Below are 21,013 nucleotides of genomic sequence, written 5' to 3'. Positions count from 1 at the left end.
CACAAAGCAAACTACTTTATAAAAAGGAAAAGTCCTTCTGCATTCTCAAAACAGAATCACAGACTAGCCAAGGTTCGCAGGGACCTCTGGAGACTGCCTAGTCCAACCCCCTCTGTACTGGCAGGGTTGCATTTGTTCATACATTCATATTCCTCATGGGAGGAATACAGGAATGTTGTCAGGGCATACAGAGATGCAACAAGGAAGGCCAAGGCCCACTTAGAATTAAATCTGGCAAGGCATGTCAAAGACAACAAGAAGGGCTTCTTTAAATACATCAGCAATAAAAGGAAGCCTGGGGTCACAGTGGGCCCAGTCCTGAACAAGGAAGGGGCCCTGGCGACGCAGGATGCAGAGAAGGCAGAGTTACTGAATGCTGCCTTTGCCTCAGTCTTTACTGCTAAGGCTGGCCCTCAGGCGTCCCAGCCCCTAAAGAAGAGAGGGAAAATCTGGAAAAATGAAGACTTCCCCTTGGTTGAGAAAGACTGGGTCAGAGGACACCTAGGCGAACTGGATCCCCACAGATCCATGGGCCCTGATGGGATGCAGCCGTGAGTGCTGAAGGAGCTGGCAGATGCTCCCGCTAAGCCACTCTCCATCATCTTTGAAGGGTCATGGAGTACAGGAGAGGTGCCCGAGGACAAGAGGAGAGGAAATGTCACTCCAATCTTCAAGAAGGGCAAGAAGGAGGACCTGGGAAACTATAGGCCAGTCAGCCTCACCTCTGTCCCCAGGAAGGTGATGGAACAGTTCACCCTGGAGGTCATCTCCAGGCATGTAGAGGAGAAGAAGGTTATCAGAAATAGTCAAATGGATTCACCAAGGGGAGATCATGCTTGACCAACCCGAGAGCCTTCTATGATGCCTTCTGTGACTTGCTGTGTTGATGAAGGGAGAGCAGTGGATGTTGTTTATCTCGACTTTGGTCCAGTTTAATTAGAAGTGTAATTTAAAAGAAAAAATAAAAAAAAAAAATCACAGTCCTGCATGTTAATTGGTCACATCATTGGATGTTAGTCCTTTCCCACTTAAAAACACTGATTTTCACCTTCATTACAGAACATATCACAAGCCCCTGGCTTTACGCAGCCCTTAGTTAAAATAGTACCTAGTCTTGAACTTGATATCTGAGACACTACTTTGATGCATTTCTCATGAGTACACTAAAAGCATTTTCTGCTACCCGTAAGAATATGAGCAAGTGAGTTAGCACACACTCAGTGTGAACTTGTGTTGCTCTTTACTCCCTGTTCATTCTTCTACGTGTAAGTCAGGAACAACCCTGCTGCTGTCAACTGAATTACATCAAAGAAAGAAAGAAAGTGCACACCACATTCTAAATGGAAGATCCAGTATCATGTATTATAGCATGCATAAAAACACAGCATATCTTTATAGGCTCACAAAAACATGAGTGTTTTATGTACTATTTATTAAACCATACTTGCTGTCCTAATACAAGAGCAACACGGGATAAAAGCCTTCCATACAAATGCAAACCTACCTGTTTTCTGAAGTCTTGCTAAAGCTTACACTTACATGCACACCACTCCCTTTAAAGGGATCAGGAGAAAAAGAAACTGAAAGAAAATAAAGAAATTGAAAAGGATGCAAGACGGAAGTCTGAGAGGCATAGCAGGTAAGGAAATAAAAAGCACACATCCAGGATTGCGAATATTAGAAATCCAGGGATCAATTCTCAGCCCCAGCTTCATACCTGGGCAGTCCAGTGGGGGCACAGAGCACTTGTTTTAGCAGAAAAGTCTCCAGCAAAGAAATTGCCAGCAAAGCTACCCCTTTGCCAACTGCCCCACACATGCCAAGAAAGGAAGGCTATGGCTTGCATCCTTGCTGAGAACCTCGGCTCCTCACATAGGGCTCACCACTGCATTCCTTGCTATGAAACAGTGCATCAAGCTGGTGGGGCCCCTTGCTGCCACTTGGTGAGTCTCAGAGGCTTTCCTCATTCTCCTGCCTGGAAAGCATCTTGAATCGTTTCTTGCTTTACATGAGTAGAGGACAAGAGAGATGGCCTTGGTGACTTGAAGGGTAGAAATGAAAGGTAGGGCTTAGTATTATTAAACTGGAATGGCAGCTGCCTGAAGCCCAGATAAAACAACCTATTTGGGTTAGTCCTTGTAGCATCGCTTTGATAATGGTTTTCTCCTGTTGAAAGGCACCAGGAGCCTTGGAGAATGCAACCACTCAAGGCCTTTGATGTTTCTCAATTAGCTGAACCAACACTAGGACAACCCTGAAAGTGTTGGTGCAAACTGGCTTGCGTGCACAGAAGCACAAAACCTCTTTCCCTCCTCTGATAATATTCAAGCTCCTGAAGAATCTGCCTTGACTGTCTACTTCATACTGGCATCCACAGACGTCTCCTGGATGGATCCCATATGCTTCACCTAGAGCGCTCACTCCCCTGCCCCACAGAGAACATTTAAAATCAGATCAGGGAAGGGAGCAGTAATTCTACAGCTCAAATCAGTCTGAAGTCAAACAAGACATCTGTGTGTTTCCAAAGATGGGGATAATAGTGAGCAGTTTAGTTTTGTTAAGGAATAGCAAGTTGCACAGGTGAACGTGCACACACACCAAAACCTTTACCATCTGAAGCTTCAAGTGTTTGGGCTGCAATTGGGAAGGAACTGTCTCTCTCATCTGGTGTGGTGTTAAACAGCTGTAGAGACCCTCTTCTGGTACTAGAAACACATTTTTTCTTTAGGGAGATGTAACCTGGGTTACATGAGTAGGATTTAAAAAGAAGCAGAGTCCTTCCTATGCTCTCAGTGCAAATATTTGGGATGTAGACATTGCCAGACTGGAATGGACCAGTCTTTCCTCCAAGTTTCTATCCCACCCCCAGGCATAGTGGACTCCAGACATTGCAGCAGATGCGCTACATTTAAAACTTTGGTTTGCACATTTCATTCCATTCACTCTGCAGGCTCACTGACCGTGAGGTTGATGTTCTCAAGACAGGAGTAGAGTTCAGTAACACCCCTTCTGCAAACCAAAAACCCACAGCAGAAGGACATTTAAGCAGACAGACAGCACACAGTGACATTCACACCTAAGAGTTCTGGCCACAGCCTAGAAAAATAGTCTTATGTAGGAGTATAACATGTATGTAATCCCCTAGAGTCTATTTACGGGCTTGAAAATTAAGACTGTACTTGATTATTTTTCTGGAGCAAGGAAGCCTATGACTTCCTAAAGCGATAGGTAATAGCAGCGTTCCAAGGCAACTTTATTTACTTTATTATTTAATGTCTACATTCCTCAGTTTAGCACTTCAAAATTAAATGCCTTTAAACAGTCCATCTGTAGCACTAGCTATGGGATTGATTCAACATTTTCTGTCAACTATGGTTAGTTATGTGCAAAATGAAATCAGAAAAAAAACAAACAGAAGCAAACACATTTGGAGTTCAGAAATAACAAAAAGCCCCTCCTGTTTTTTAAGATATTTTCCCTTCATACCAATGTACTTGTTGCCAGAATGGAAGTGAATGAGGCCCTCCAGCCGAAAGATAATTTACAAAACAGTTCATGGAAGAGAAAAATGAAAAAAAGGAGGAGGGATTCAGAACAGAAGCATCATCTTGCTAATGATTGTTCCTCTATCAAATAGTTTCCATTAGTGAGGATGATTCACAGCAAACACCCCTGCCAGCCTATCCCCAGCAGTATTTAGTCAAAATGTTGTTGCAAGTCTCAGGAATAACATGCAATAACCATCTGATTTCCAGCAACAAAATGTCAGCCCTGAGTCCAATGCTATTGCTGTGAAGGCTGCAGCTGTGCCTAATGAAGACCAGAAACATTCACCCTGCCCCTCAGCAGTGCTTCAAAGCAATGGTGGCACCTTGTCAAGATGGCAGAAGTCACACCTCTTCTCAAATCTGCCACTCTGATTTGTTGCCATTGTAGCACAAAAGTTTTGTCAACATCTCATGTGAAAATGGGCCATTTCAGCACACTCTTGAAGAAATAAATTATATTCACAAAAAATACATGGAAGCATTTGTTCCCTGAAAGCTAACAAGCGTCTTAGTGGCTTGAAGGACAAGTACCCAGAAACCACAGGAAAAACCTGAAAGCAATTTGACAAATGCCTCCCCTTTCCAATATCAGAAGACCAGATGTGTTCATCCTAGAGCAGCCAGGTTAATGAACATTTAAGACATAATCAGCAACCATTCAAGATACGAATGTAATGGGAGGAAAATGCAACTGTTGCTAGATCTGACTTGCACAAACTGCGCTTCAGACGCCAAATGACTCCTGGGGCTAAGTTCTCAGCATCTTTTGTCAGCTGTTACTATCTATGAGAAAGCAGGGATGTTCATCTTCCTAATTAAATATCTAATTACCCTACTGTGGGCACAAGTTAACTGTTTGCAAGCACCAAAATAACCATCCACTGCCCCTTAGTTAGAAAGGCCACCCTTTGCCCTGTGTTTATGCTGCATTCTTCTAGCATTCTGCCTGCAGAATGTGCAGCTTGCTTGATCCAGTCCAAAGATGTGATTTGCAAAGTCAAGGGGGGGCGGGGCGGGGCGGGGGGGGGGGGGGGGGGGGAGGAAGGCATGCCTGAAGGAGGACCAAATCTTCTCCAAGGAAGGCCACGACACTCCAAAGCTGACAGTATCATGTGTGAAAAAGTAACTTGTCACAGCATTACCTTGCTTTCCTCCTTTTGTATTTCTAGGAATCTGGCTGTCAGAATGCCTTTCAAGCACAGTTTCTTAACATCATAAAGCTGTATCTCCAACCCACTCTCCTGCATGATGTTAACTGTTTTCTGAAAGGTTCCCAGACTCCTGAAGTCTTGGGAAAAAGTTCAAACAGACTGAGATTGGTTTGGAATACACACACGGCTTGCAGCATGACATTTCTATAACTGCAGCCAAGATTTCCATTTACTTTAATGGAAAGTGACTGCTCTAAATGACTCCCCTCTCACATCTCTACCCTCCTGCACTCCTACTTGGATCTCTCTTCATTTCCTCACTCTGCCCATACATTCAGAGCTCCTTCAATGACACCAGGCTTTAGATTGCTAGATTCCTCCTGCACCCTCAGTGTGAGTCTCCCCAGCTTTATTCACTGGAGCTAGGCAGGTATCAGGCCTGCTACTGCAACTACTTATGTGCTTATAGATCCTTATTCACATGAGTAACATGGTACATCAATGCAAGCATTTGCAGTGTTAGGAACAAAACAATTCTGACTACAGTAATACAGAATTACCTGGACCTGGCTTTAGCTCAGCAATGATAACAAGCACAGCCAAGGCTTCACTCTCATCCACTCCAATCAGCTGATGCTGACTTTATGATGTGGCTGTAAAGCTTCAATTAAATGTGACCAGGATACATATTACCTTCATGGCATTTGTTGGTACCTTTTAAAACTGTAGCTTGGCTGGGTGTAAGAACCGTTATGGTAACGGATCGCTAAATGGAAATTTTTTAAAAAAAAAAAAAGAAAGAAAATGGGGGGAGAAAAAAAAAGGAAAAGGAGGTAAAAATAGAACTGGATAGAAACCAGAGACCACAAGAAGAGCTGACTTACAGGAAATTGCCCTCATCAGTTACTAGATGGAGAATTTTTTCCCATGTATTACATGGATCATGCAGAGACAGCACGGTTTTACACACAGTCAAAAAAGCGTATTATCACAGGGCAACCTAGCTTGCAATTTTGTATGGTTGGTGAGAAAGGGAACGGAGAGGCTGTTCCTTTTAAGTCCATACCAGCAAAGCAGAGAGGATCCCGGAAGACGCCTTGTCCACCGCATTAGCAAGTTTCAGTTACTGAGTTTCAAAACAAAAACATTAAATGTTTCAGCCGACATGAAGCATCAAAGTCAACAAAACAGTAACAGATATACCATGCAGCAGAGGCGTAGGACCCCTGACTTCAGCAGTTCTACTCATATGAGGGAACATTATTCATAGTAATAGTACTTGATTTGTTCAGGTCTTTACATGCTGTTTCATTGCAGAAGTATTACACCCATTTTTCACTGTGCCACTCTAATTGAGCTTAATAACATATTACTTAACAAGGTCTACAGCTACAGGCAAAGCTTACCTATTGCCTTTTAATATAAAAATGCTACATTTCCTAACCTTCCAATACCAGTGGTTTTGTTACAGAATGAGCAAATGTTTGCACAAGTGTGGCTGCTGTTGCGTGATGGGGTCTAAGCCATGAATGAACAAATAGCTAAATCCCCTCCCAAACAGACAGCTTTTGTGATGCACAATCATAATCACAATTTGGCTCCATCATCTGGCTAGGACTTCAAGCAGCTTTTACTAGTTACTCCTCAGTGCTCTGCAGGCAGTAAACTGTAGGCTTCTCTCAAAAAGATGCCAAACAGTTCACTAACAATTTGGTTGTTTGTTTTTTTTTTTATGAAACCAGTTCTCTGAACAGCAACGCTGCTAATACAGATGTAACAAACAGCACACTTGCTCCACAGTTGCATGGTTAAGTGTATCATTAGCCCTAATTTTATATTGCTTGTGGTCACCTGGGAAGTCAACAGCAGGGTTTTGAGCACAGCCTGCCTGAACACCACTCTCCCTTTCTGTTGGCCAAGGGATCGACATATACAGAGATTATATACACCATGCTCAGCCCTGTATCACAGTGTCCAAAGCCAGTCCTGGTCACAAAGAGAGTCCTTTTACATATAGAACAAGCTTTGGATCAATCCTACTATCATGCTAATAAAGAGCAATAAAAGCTAGGACTGTTTTCCACCACTTGCTGAGCTTCCATCACCTCATTGACCCTTTTTAGGCCGGTTCTATTATTTCCATTATGTGGCTAAAAATTATCATTCCTAGAAAAGCCACTCACCAGCTTGGACTAGGTAACTCCCCCATCCCCAGCACCTTTTTTCTGTCCTTCTTAAGGACCACATTCTGCTCCGCATACACATGCTAACTAGCACCTTCTTCCGCAAACGCTCCCGTTGCTGCACTGCAAATCCGATACTGCAGCAGAGCCTGGCTCTTGTGCTGCCAGCAGAACCGTGAAGGACCAGCAACGGTGCTAAATTACAGAAGTAAGCTGCGCTGCAGCCACAGATATGAAGGCCAAAATTTAGATCATAAGAAAGGATTGGTCTGGGGAAGAAGCTACATGTTTAAATTTTGCAGTTTCATATAACACAGAAAACATCTGGTCTAGGAAGTCTAGCTAAGTTCAGATTTGCTACACGAACGCACAGGCCCGGTGTGGCGTTACTGTCACCTGCTGATATTCACTCCCAGAATTATGTAATGGTCACAATTTACAATACTTCAAAAGTTATGTTTAAATGCCTATTTACACCTATTTTAGATCCTTCATAATACAATCATGCACCAACTGCTCCTGAATTTCTCTAACAAGTATCTTTTTCCATTTGTATTTCAAAAGAAAAGCATTTCAAAAGAAGTATCCCATAATACATAGACCTGTGTTTTTCCCCTATCCATGCCATTAAATTGATATTGAAAGCTCAGGAGAAATGCCCGGGTCATAATCACGTTTGATAATGGAAATCTCTCACCCAGCAGCTAGCAAACAGAAATGGAGATCTGAAAGTTACTTTTACTAAAAGACAATTTAAACTTTCAGATGTTTAAGACACTGCCTTTCCCTTTATTCTCCACCAGCATTTAACACCTGACACCAGTGTCATTCCCAGAGGCATGAAGACATGGTTTTACAAAAAGTGAGGTTGAACTCAGTGCCTCTCTCTTCTGAAGAGCCTTTAAAATGATTTGCACCCTGCCCTTCAGGAGGCAGGTCGGAGGCTCTCCCCAGACCCTTGCAAAGCTCACGTGTGCCAGGGGAGTCCTCACTCCAGTGGCCAAGCTGGCTTTACTCCTGTATCATAGGGGGCTAGAGAGACACTACAAGGTACTGTGAAGTATGACAACTGTTAAAAACAAAGGTCATGACAGAGGCCTGAAGTTTTTCACTGGTTCTTTAGCTGCAGGCCATGCTGTACTAACTTTATCACAGCAAATTAATATGAATTCAGGCAAACCCATAAGAAACAGCCAGTCACTGTCAGCCCCATTCTCCTTGTCAAGGACGACACCAGCATACGTCACAACTGGAACTGCATCTACAGGGAGCTCTGGCACTGCCCTGTCCTGTCCTACAGCATGGCTCATTTACCTGGCTCTGAGCACTGACCTTATAGTCGTTTTTATTTCCTAGCTGCTGCACTCCCTGCAGCTTATGCTATCCCTGATCTAACCTCATGATGGTAAATAGTCACAGCCTGTGCTCAGGCAAAATTTTCATCTGCACTGCTTGATTTGGCATAGTTTTCCTAGATGTTGTTATTCCTGCCTGAATAAGCTATTTCCTCATCTCTGCATGACTTTTTTTTTTTTAAGTTCTTATCTCTATTTAACATTTTTTCCACCCCATCTCCTTCAGCACCTAGGAAGCCTGCGGACACCTCAGCAGCTAACCTGTTATAGATAAGAACATCCCTGCTATTTACCAATTTGTTTCAAAGCAGAATGCTACAAAAAAAATCTCTGCTCTGCCTGGAGGAGCAGAAGAAAGGTCATGCCTTCTACTGTTTTCCTGCTGATAATCCAAGCAATCTTTCCTGTTCAATTTGCAATCAGCACTCAAAAGTCCTGCAGTTTAAAAGCATGTTCTAGCACAATGCAGCACAACCACATTACGCGAGACTGAGACGAGACACAATCACAGGGCCTCTGTGGAGAGACGCAGTGCCCCGTACAACACACGGACTGGTCTCTGCAACAGGGGATGTGCACAGGGGCAAGAGTAGCACCCATTTGCCGACAACTCACCAATACCCTTCCACTGGTCACTGGTGGAGAAGAGGGTCTGCAGCATACTTTTTGATCATGTGGAGATCAGAAAACATCTCCAGAAAGCAGCAAGATTTAAACAGGAGAATCAAAGACAGTTTTAAGTCAAAGTGGTAAATGTGACAGCTCCCATGCAAAGAGCCTACCAGCACATATATTGAGACAGGCACAGTTCATGTAATCCTACAAAGCTAGGTAGCATATCTGCAGAGGAAATCAATCGGAGCTGAAGAAAGTTGCCTTTCTAAAAATGCAAGCACTGACATTTTACAGGCTACTTCTCAGGAATATGGATTTTTTTCAGTTAAAATGTTTCGTTCAATCTACCTGGAGGACAGGCCAGGAGCAACCTGACCAGACCAGGTCCCAAGCTCAAGCATCACCTTTCTTATCCCCTGCTCAGAGGGGTCTATTTTCAGACTCCTAAGGGAGATGACAGCCTCCTGAAATCTGTTGCTCCTGTGAAAGTCAATGTGAAAAACACACTGTGGGCTAGCATCTCCTGAGAATCTCTTCATTGTCTGCACTTGCAAATGCAAAACTCAGGCTTTCACCCCACTTCCCCACGCACCACTGCTGAACCTACACCTGAATCCCAACTTCCAACTGCTGTATAAAGCTAGTTACGAAGCTAATACTGCTTCCTGATCAAGGCAGACACAGCCTAACAGGTAGGGCAGCGTCTGCTCCGCACCATTAGAGAGAAGGATGTACTGACCACCCTCTTAGCCTTATAGCAAGGGTTCAGCTACACTGACCTGGCTGAAGGGCTGAGTCACATTGCCCTCTCTGGCAGAAAGAAGGTTCTGCAAAATGTCACCCTCTGCTCCAGCTCCAAAGGGCTCTGTGCAAGGGGGAAACACAGGATTTGCAGACAGGCCAGCCATATTTCCAGACCTGTAAGGCTAAGCTTGGGGTTTCCTGCTAAAAGATTCTAAACAGACGTTTAAAACAGAAAAATACCCCACAGCTTTTTGAAAACTTCTGGACCAGCTCTCAGTCACTCCACTTTGTCTAAATGTACCTCTGTCTTCCCCCCCTCCCTTTCAAGAGCAAGTTTTATCCACAAAGTCATATACTTTATAAATGCCCTGAACCCACAAATCACAGTTACTGTGCCCAGGCACATGATTCATAACCACAGTAAAGTTGTCTGAAGCTTGCCTACTCTCCTCCGCACTGTCACTAATTCTAAAAATTAAAAGTGAGATGCAGATTGCTTCTGCTGCAAATATACTCTGTAACCTTCATGAGAGCTAGTTAACCTTCAGCTTCACTCCTCACCTGCAAAACATGTGTCATACAGGCAAGTTACTACCCTTAGCATCTCCCATGCCTCTCTTCTCCATAACTAAGCTGAAGTACAGCAAAATACAAAACACATTCACACTCAGAGAAGAGCTCTAAGATCCCACATCTTTGCAACATCACTGTGACCAGATACACGCTGGAGAAAGTAGCTTCTGGAAACACCATACAGAACAGAACCCTTCTTAAGCCAGCCCTTAACCTATTGCTTATGGGCAGATAGTCATTTTGGTTGAACGGCAGGAAAGAAGCACTCCAAAAGCCTACAATAAGGCTGGTCACCTAAGGAGATGACACAACTGCATGACATGCTTCACCTAACACAGAAGACAGCATGGCATTCACATTTGAATATGCCCAAAGAGATTACAGTCTAAAAAAGACCAACTCAGTGACCAGTGTCTATGATCTGTCGAACAAATACCGCTCCCAAAACAGAGTGCTTGCATCTTCAAGATTCATCTTTTCAGCTGGGAATACAGGAGACACTTCCACCCACAACAGCAACCCACCCCACCCCCCCCCACCAGTCAGGGCTTTCACCTTTTTTACAGCTGTAAGGACTCACTGAGGAAGGGTGGGAGAAGTCCAGCATGAAGGAAACAGACATTCTGCTCCTGACTTACATCTTTAAAAAAAAAAAAACAACTACAGTTTGCCCCTAACCCAGATAAACTTACCTAGCACGCAGGTTGTCCAGGCAACCTGCAGGGTCTAAATGGCACACACCACTTAAAGCCCACGGGTGTCCAACCAGGCAGCCTCTCCATGTACCGCTCAGCTGAATTGGAACCTTCTTGCCTCAGCAAACAGGCTGCAAGGCCCATCCAGCTTTAAACCTGCTCCTTTCATTGCAACCATGTGATACAGAAGGGAGTTTGACTCCGGGCGTCCCAACAGCATTGCCCTCTCACCAGCAACGGCACAGTCTGCGGGACTCCCCCTTTCTTTTTTATTCTCTCTGGCCTTTCCAGCCAGGACTGATACAAGGAATTAAGAAATGCCAGTTCATCCATCAGGTCCTACCAGGGAGCTGGGTAGGATGACTAGTAAGCAGCTTCTGTTTGCACATTTGTTTTTATTGTCTTCCTGAGCAGAGGGGTTTTTTTTCTTCATTACAGCAGCCAAGAAAATGCAGAGCTGCTTCAGCTGAGATGCAGCAACACGCACTATCTTTACCTTTTTTCATTCAAATGATTTCAATTACCCCAAAGAACACAGTGAAAGAGGTAACATTTCCCTGCAGGGATAAGTAGGCTACAGGATTTCTCCAAAGTGCAAATTATTTTATTATTTGATTGGCAGTGCTGTATAAACAGACCAAACATTTCAAACTTGGCTCTAAATATTGTTTTGAAACACCCTTCAAACGAAAGGTGCTCTCCCCTGTACCGCACTTTTAAAAACAGAATGACTTTTGTTTATTTCATGGTGAGACCTGAAAACCATTTTAAAAAAAGGAGGGAATTGCCCATGATGGGCAGAAACAAACAAGCCAAGTTCCTGCACTACGCTGCTTTTGTGAGACTTGCTTCTTCCATCTCACATGGTGACAGATGAACACTGAAAGCAATTTTACATCTTGTTCTGTCAGCACAAGAGACACCTAATAAATCCCAAGACGTAGAAAATACCCAGAAGGCCTTTTTTCTTTTCGCTGTCTAATTACAGGCAGTAGTTACTACACTCACGCTACCTCCCCCTCTACCCTTGCAGAAATAATAGGCAAACAATGTGAAAAACACAAAAGATACCAGGGGAAAACCTAATTGCTATGTTTTGTGTAAATATAGGACATCTTTCAGGCATTTGTCTGGCTTATACAGTATCTGATGCTGTTCTTTCCAGAATGGCTTGATCCAAGTAATTCATTTTCTTAAATGGTTTATTTGCATAAGACTGTGAGACACCTGACAGCAGGCAAAAAGCAGCCACAGCAGCAGGTGCCACACTGATCTCAGGCCTCGGTGCTGATTAACACCAGCAGAGATGCTGATCCTGAGGAATACACAATCCACTGCTCATGGCCCGCAACTTTTTTCCAAGCCTCCGTAGCTCCTCTCTGCCACGCACAAAAGGCACTTCCTTCTCACCCCCAGACAACGCAGCAGAATCAAAGAGCCTACCGTGGGATGGCAGCCTGGGGCTTCTGCTGCCCACACAGCCTGCAACAGTGCTCCAGAGGGCCTGGAAGGGGAAAACAGAGATGCCAGATGCTGCTGGCAAAGTTTCTGATGGATTTAGGAAGGCCAAACTTCACACAGGGGAAGCGTTAATCCCATGGAAAGCAAGAAGAAATCACGGGGACGTGCTGCTGTGTGATGCCTTCCCAACCCTCCGCACTGAACTAAAGCTGAGGATCCTCAAAGCTAGGTCCTCGCCCCACTACCATAACTGGCTATTGTTTTAAATTTGGTAGCCATTACAATACCAGACAATTTGACTAGCCTGACCAAAAAGAAAGCAAACCTTCCACCATATGCTCACTATTACCGCCAACCTCTGAGACCAGCAGTAATGAAAACAGCATAAAGGCTTTCCTGTTGCTACGTTACAGATGTTGCTCGGTATCTTCATGGTGCATTTCTGAGACTTGAGCCTGTTTGCTGGCCGTTATAAATGTATGTGGGTGCAAGTCTGTTGAAATCAAGGGAGCTACAGTAATTTCAGAGACAAATAAGCATCTGGCCCTGATGCTTCAAGCTTTCTAGCACAAACACAGCACACACAATTGCATTCTGACATGAAGAGCTTGAGCATAGCAATCCTCAGTTTCAGCTCTTATTATGAAAACACATAATTGTTAATACAAAAATACTGACAGAATCAGTCAGAATTGTATTTGAAAGTCCAAGCTTTCTAGGTCAGCTCCCACAGCTTACATATGAAACTTGCCTTTGTATTTGCTTGAGAAAAGCAATAGCTTTTTATCCAAAGCAATAGTTTCCTGCTTGATGGTTTGGGGTCCTTTTCTTCTTCTGAGCACACAATAACATGCCTCAGATGCATGTGCCCCGTGTTCTAATTAGAAGCAAAATGTAAGTTTATACACTTATCTGTCCATTCTGTTTGCATTATGGAGCTATTTCTTAGTTGTTAGATCAGGATAAGCTGTTAATTAAGATGTTCAGTGGAAAATGGCACTTTGATGGAACAAACAACAAAGCACTGCACAGGGCTCAGGAGACTGGAGTCTGATGCCAGCTGGGCTGCAGACTTGCCTACCCTCTGCAGATAATATTAGCATCTTGAGATGTGCCTCATTTCCTTGCATGCAAGCTGGAGATACTAATGCTTCCTCTGTACTTCATGAATGGATCTTCAAGGAGGCTCCTCCTTCACGCTCTGTCTGCCTCAGGTCTGGAACTACACACCTTCACAAGAGAGTAACATGGCATTTTTCTGGCTCCTAAAATTGCTCCCCAGTCTCAGGTGGGGAAAGACACAGGGCTGTACACTGATGGGGAACACAGGTTTCCCTCTACCCACAGTCCTGTATGAGTTCAAACTCATTTGTGACTCAGTACAGGTTTGTTTTTGGAAACAGTGAACCCCTGCACCTTTCCATTCACCTCCTATCCCACTCCATGACATGGATTTTTGGGCAGGCACTATTCCCTGACAGGTGTCTTTCCAAATCAGTCTCAGCTCCCACTGCCTTTCCCCAATGAAAACATTCAACCACAGAGCCTTGCCCCTACCCCCACTGCACATACTCCCAGAACGTTTTCTATAGGAAGATCATTATTTAGTTCAGGGAAGGGGGGGGGGGGGGGGAACAACAACAAAAAAACACCCACCACAAACACACACTTATAAGGGTCTGGATTTCAAATGCAGCACCGCTGTGATGCATCGCATCTTCCCTAGCTCTAACCTTTTGATTCGAATAGTTGGAAAGAGCAGTCTGAGTGCAACAGCTCAGCTAAGAGCACACAAATCAGTTGAATTCTTGCCTGCAATTCTGTGCCACAGCTAAATCTCTCCTAGGACTGCACTTAAAAACTGAGGATTGAGGTTTTCACATTTTCAGCCACACAATTCCCCTTGACTCTTGTTCAGAAGAGGGACCCTTGGAAGCCTCAGCTCAAAGCAACCACCACTACAAAGTGCACCATACCGCCATTTATATAAATGTCTAGCAATGCAAAGAACTATGTTGTACAGCATTTGGATTATAAACCTATGTGATGGAAAGAACCAGCAAAGTGTAAACAGACCCCTATGCAACAGTGTTTAAATAAGGACGACAGTGACACAGACCTCTGAATAAGTGTTTTCCTCTTCTTTGGTCAGGATCAAAGTGTTATGAGGTCCCATTCATGCTCAACTCTCTCACCTCCTGGGCTAACATTCCCCATACTGAAGCAGACTGTGTTCCCTAGATGCATAAGGCTGACCTGATTTCATCAGTATTTGAGACACTGGTCCTAAACAGACTAGGAATTATAAACCTGATGGCTTGACAACGTTATTTCAGCTACATGCAAATATCCAGAGCAGAGGTAACAGAAGATATGTGATTTGTGTAGCCTAAAAGACTTTATGTGTTTAGTTCATACAATAAAATAACCAGATGATTATAACAGTAAAAAGGCAACTCAGTTCCAAGCAAAAACAGTGGGCTTTTGTATTAAAATTTTAAAGTGAAATAATTCCAGCCTTTATACATTCCTCAGACAAATGAATTGAAGCTCAAATGAACTGAATTCTACTGTCCACACCTCAAAGTCTGAAAATCACAAATTTGGTGAGTGGGTCCCATTAATCCCATATGCTTCCAAGGTCTGGAAGAGGCTGCCCAGCGAGTTGGAGTCACCATCCCCAAAGATGTTCAAAAACTGTGTAGACATGGCACTTCAGGGAATGGTTTAGGAGGCATGGTGGTGTTGGGTTGGCACTTGGACTTGATAATCTCGGAGGTCTTTTCCAATCAATAAGTCTATGATTCTATGATGTCAAGAAGCAACGCTAAAAACAGTACTGTAATGTCTTTAGATAATGAGGCATGTTTATGCCTGCCATAGTTAAGAGCTGGAAGAAAAATAACTGATTCCTCCTATGATTGTCTTCCTTTTCTCTTACAGACCTGGCCGCAGGGTAAATCTGACATTCCCTTTATGCAGAGCTGCAGCAAGACCCTCCATACTGCCCTATAATATCAAATAACTTTAACCCTGGTTCTGTTGTTACTGGTACCAGTGGGAAAAAAACTCAAGCGACTTCATGGGAGAAAGGAAAGACTCTTGACATATCATCTGTTGAGTGCTAATGGTTCCAGAAATGTGTGAGGACATAAGGAATGGAGACAAAAATCTATGAACAGACTATGAGTTGGGACAGTAACTAACAGAAAAGCTTTTATCTCTGAGTGCTACACACTAAAATGCTTTCTCCCCACCAATAGCAAAAGATACTCAAGTCATAAAGGCATTACAGCCACTATGCTCAAAGACTCTAAATGAAGCAAACCTTGCAGATAGAGAAAACATCTCCTACAGCAGGGAGGGGGGAGACAAAAAAAGAAACACCAAGAAAAGCTTTCAAGAAGAGAAACTTTCATTGAGGTCTTTACCACTCACCTGCAAACTTGCCTGTTTTTCCTGCTATATCAGATCATCTCATAAAAGATGTTTTCTCTCTCCAAACAGACTTGCCTTGCTTAATTTAAACTTTTCAGGTTAGAATTAAAGGGCATAACATCTCTTCTTGAATACTGTCTCAGAAGATGTCACTGCTGTATTACAAAGAAAGGGCCTAGCTCCTACCCACATTGAATCATAGAATCATTAAGGTCAGAAAAGACCTCTAGGATCATCAAGTCCAACTGTCAACCCAACACTACCATTCTTCCTAAACCATGCCCTGAAGTGCCATGTCTATACATCTCTTAAATAACTCCAGGGATGGTGACTCCACCACCTCTCTGGGCAGCCTCTTCCAATGCCTGACCACTCTTTCAGTGAAGAAGTTTTTCCAAATATCTAACGTAAACCTTCCCCACTCATTGCTGTGGAGAAGGATCTAATCAAAATTGTTGTTATCCTACTGCCTCCCAGCCTCCTGGCATGGCATGCAGGAGGTAAAGAGGGATATGTTTTTACACCACTGAATTACTAAAACAAGAATTAAAAAAACTAAAATTGTTAAGGGCCTACGGGCTGGTCTAGCAGTTTTTTCCACATAAATGAACTTCATCAGAGAGACTTTGAAGATTGAGCATTAAGTAGAAGCAGACGATTGCAGTTCTACAATATGTTGTTTCCTTTTGAAAAAAAAAGTTGTGTACCACCTGTTCCTCCCATTTGCTGTTTTTTTCCTGAAGACATTGCTGGCAATGGAATTAGTAATTTAAAAACAACCCACAAACACTTACTTGGTTAACTAACTAGCACTTGGGAGCTGCTGGCATCAATAAAAACAGCTTCCTCAGATACCCCCTCAATAAATATTTTTCTGGCCCTGCCTCTGGGTTTCAAATCTGGTCTTTGGGAGAACATTAACTCAAGCATTTACTACTGGCTCAGAAAACTGCCACTTTTTCAGCTCTGCATCTTTATACATTATACGTAATCTCAGACAATGGAAAACAAAGTGGCCCTTAAAAAGAACACCTATTTTTGTATATTCATAACCTCAGGCTTTGAATTATTTGAATGGGTGGGGTTTGGACATGCAGTCTGAATGCCCAGATGCACATGGAAGAGAAAAAAACAAGCCAGTTCTGCTGCTGTGCAATATTGACATACTTGTGCTGACTTCAGTAGAGCCGTGACAATCAGAAATCGGGTCCATTGGACTGAATACTGCAAGCATAGCTGGTTCAGAGTCATATGGGTGCCAGCTGGTTTGCCTGCACTACTGGAGAAAAGACATTACAGCCACAACCTTCATTCAACACCCTCCCACTTCGTTTCCTCCCTGGCAGAGGTTGTAGGGCAGACGGGATTCCCTGGTCCCCATCCAACCCACAGGCTTCTGGGGAAGAAAGTGTCACACAGACTCCCTTCCTGCCTTTCCATGTACAAACATGGGGAGCATTGCAAAGGTCTGCAAGGTACACTCAGTCCACAAGACAGAGCTGGTTAACGTCGCAGGTTGATGGCCTCCATCCTAAACTGCTGGAGGTAGCCCTGGACACATTTTCTAGCTCTTCAGCATACTGGCTAGACCACAGCCCTGCAGCCACCCAGGGCTAACAGGATTGCCAACTGAGAGAGCATGGTGGTGCGCTGCGCATCCCAGAAAAGCGCTGCTGGGGCAAACACAAGAGACCTCTAGATGGAGAAATGCTGCCTCTCTCTTCCTCACATGCGGAAGGGCTCCTTCTTACAAGAGGAGCACTTGGAACAACAACACAAGGACAATTGACTGGAAATTTTTTGGGGGGGGGTGGGGGCATGGTGTGTGTGTAAGCTCAAGTTCCTTGTGACTTCAACATGAACAGCCATGGTTCAATCTAAATAGCTTCTGCCTCACGTGACCCTCTCTAAGGTGTTTAACAGCCCTTAGCATGAAATCAAAGGGTGCTGGATGTGATGTCAATGCCTTCAACAGGGAAGCGAGTCTGGCTTTCTCTTTTCCTTTTTATTTTAGCATAAAGAGAAGAATATCACACAGGAAATCTGTAACAGAGAAAGGAGTGGGCCTAAGGATAACATCCTCGTGGTTTGGCCATTTGTCCTCACTCCCCTGTCCCACACACATGGCACCGCCCCCCTCAGGAACCTCTGCTGTGGGAGCCGTTCACATTGCTGAATCCCTTCATGCTTACTGTTCCTAGCAGCAGAGTAGGAGAGACTGGCAATGATAAGTCTATGTGAGCAGCTCCAGAAAACAACTTAAGGTGCATAACCTTACACTGGAAACTAGAGAACCAATACACCCTGGTGTGATGACACTTAGATTTCTCCAAGAGATCAGATGTCTTAGTACAATCATTTATTTGCTGTGCTATAGCAGACCACTTTTACAAGATAAACAGCCCAAAAGAGCAGCAATTTTAAAGACAGAATGACAAATACTCCATGGTATAAATGGTGATCACAGCTGTCATATCACTCTGTTAACAGTATAGAGGTAAATGCTCAGCTAGATCTGTCTAAGGACACCAGCTCACTGTTTCTTCATACCTCACATTCAACAGAGATCAGAGGTGTCCAAAAACTAAAAGCTTTTTCTAGATTCAATGGAAAGAGAGAGGTTCTCCAGAAAATGGCTCAACCACATGTGATCTTCACAGCCCTCCTGAGGCACTGATCTACAGACACTGCTCTCTGCAGGAGAAGCACTGGGAGAGCACACTTCTTGCAAGCAGCAGCCACACACAAGGGCCTAAAATGTTAGGCTAGGCAATGCAGATCTTTGGGGTTTTGAAAAAAATTCTCTCCATTTTTTTCGTCATACCACATGGAAATTCACCACAAACTAGTGCAGGTCTGAGAACTATTTCCTAAGATTTAAAAACATGGCTTTGTTGCTGGCTTTTTTTTTTTTTTTTTAAGATTCTCAGTAAAACAGAAGTGTTGTGCTTATGTTTAATGTTTTCTTTTGAGGATTTGGGCTTTATTGCCTGCAAGTGTGAAAAATTAGGTACTATTTAGGTTCAATATGTGCCTGAGCTTGCAGAGACAGGTCTGAAACAAATGGTCTTGCTTTCACTCCTTTGTGCAAGATACAGAACTGCTATGTGATGAGCAAGAAGGAGAGAGAAAAGTGTTTTGGTGCAGTTCAGAATGCAACACAACAGTCAGACCAAGGAAATGAGTTGTGTACAAGGTTAAGAGAGGGTTATAAGGAAGGCTATCAGGACAAAAGGGAGCGCTGAACATTTAGCATGCTGTGAAAAAGTAACATGATCTCAACATGCCTGAGATTCATGTGGGAAAAGAAGGAAATCGAATAGTATCAGACAGAAGAACTAACAAAATTCAAAATTTAAAGTGTTTATTCACTCTCAGTCTGGGGCTGCTCCTGCAGCCGGCACTCATTGTATGATCAGCTTACTAAAATGGGATTTAGAGAACCAATTATTTAATTAGAAGCAGCTTTTTTGCTCTCTATTTATGCAAGATAACGTCTTCTCCACATGGTAAATTGTGAGCTGCTCAAACACAGCTGAAAGTGCCCGTATTCTGGGCACAGGGAGAATTGCATTACTACTCCTAAAAGCAGACAGGAGTTTACCTATCCCTTTCAGTCAACAGCTCCCCAGCCTGCACTGACTTTCCTGGTTACATACATTGCTTTTTGTGATGAGTGTTTAGTAAGATCAGACAGCACGTTCAACACCCGCCATCAAGACTTTTGAAGCTCAGACTAACACCAGTGAATTAAAACACAGAATGAATTCTCCTCAACTTCAGTGTTGCTCTTTGCAAAGAGCACCCACAAACAGCTTTATCTACACTTTAAGCTCAGATCCTCAAATCACTTTCTTCCATTAGAGTTGCTGGGCTTGGCCTCATTATAGCTTTGAAAGACTCAGCTCTTCCTGACCATTTAAATATTTGCCTAATGAATCATGTTCAATGACACGCAGAGGCTGACAAGGAGCAGCTAAAAGCAGCATCTTGCACTCACTGGAATCAAAGATAGACCTTTCCTAGCTGGAAAAGGATTAATACCATGAGCAGGACCATGGCAGTTTCAAATCAAGTATGTTGACAACTGGAAGCTTGCTGGCAAATTTTCACACCTCACCTGTTTCTCTCACTGCCTTCCACAAGCACACACGAGACAAGGCTTGAAAGACTATGGCAATTTTTTTTAGCATCTTGAAAATACCAACAGTATGCCTGCACTGGAGCCCATCACACTTATAATGCAGTATTTTAGAGCTAGCAACAAACATTGCACTCCGAAATACACAGCAGCAATACTGCTGCTCTGCACTGAGATACTGCCACTCACTCTCCTGCTTTAGAAAGACTCAGGCCTTCAGACATAGGAAAAGAGAACCACAGCCTCCAAGAGAAAAGAGGGGCTGCAATAAAAGCAGCAATGTTGCAGCCAGAAGGAACCGCCCCCAGCATACAGACATAGGCAACAGATGTCCCAGTCTTTACTCCATTCATCACCCTAGAAAGAAGGACAAGAACCAGCTCCAGAAAAACAAAGGAAAAAACAAAACACAAAACCTGACTTCATCATGGCTGTGCAATGTCAACAGATAAACCTGGTGCTTGAAAACTTCAAATAGCTGAGATAAGCACTTTTTTGGCTGATGAGGAAGGACCAAATAATTGTCCTTGCAACAACCACTGGATAAAGTGAAAATGGTATTTACCAGCTCTCTCTGTGTTGTTCAGATAACCAAGAGCTGTCTGCACCCATTACACAAACCCTCCTCTGAACAGATAATGCCAGGGTGCAGTGGGAAATCCAGGGATCAGCATTTCTTTGCATCTGTGCTGTGTTGCAAATTTGCATATTCCATAAACAACCTCAATAAAATGTTTCAACAGAGCAGAGCAACAAACCCTCAAACAAGGTGAGCATGCAGTGACTGACAGACAAGTAGTCAGTGCATGTTGTAGAAAATATCCTTGGCAACCATGAACCCTAAATCTGAAGTGTGAGAAGAGAGAAATGCCACATCATAGTCTGAGCTTGCAGTGCTTGTACTCAGCAGCACCAGCTTTTGGATAGTTCAGCTGGTACTGCCAATAGGACATTGCCTACAGAAAACAAGACACCTGCATTAAAAAGTTGGCAAAAATCCCCCTGTATTTTTATTTTCACTTAAGTTTCCACCTCTGTGCCATAAACACCTTCACTGTATAGCCCAGGAGATGAGCACATTGTCTTTGTTTAAAACACCTTCAAAATAC

General features: G+C 43.5%; 1 protein-coding gene across 25 annotated transcripts in view; it reads right to left on the bottom strand.

Moving 5' to 3' along the window:
- The window catches only part of MAP2 (microtubule associated protein 2), a 238,636-nt gene that overhangs the window by 168,886 nt on the left and 48,737 nt on the right, over positions 1-21,013 (bottom strand). The gene's annotated exons all lie outside the window — the stretch shown is intronic.

The sequence above is a fragment of the Phalacrocorax carbo genome, chromosome 5 (genome assembly GCF_963921805.1).
Source record: "Phalacrocorax carbo chromosome 5, bPhaCar2.1, whole genome shotgun sequence".
Taxonomy (NCBI): Eukaryota; Metazoa; Chordata; class Aves; order Suliformes; family Phalacrocoracidae; genus Phalacrocorax; species Phalacrocorax carbo.
Note: the sequence above shows the minus strand (reverse complement) of the source record. Positions and strands in the feature narration are given on the sequence as shown.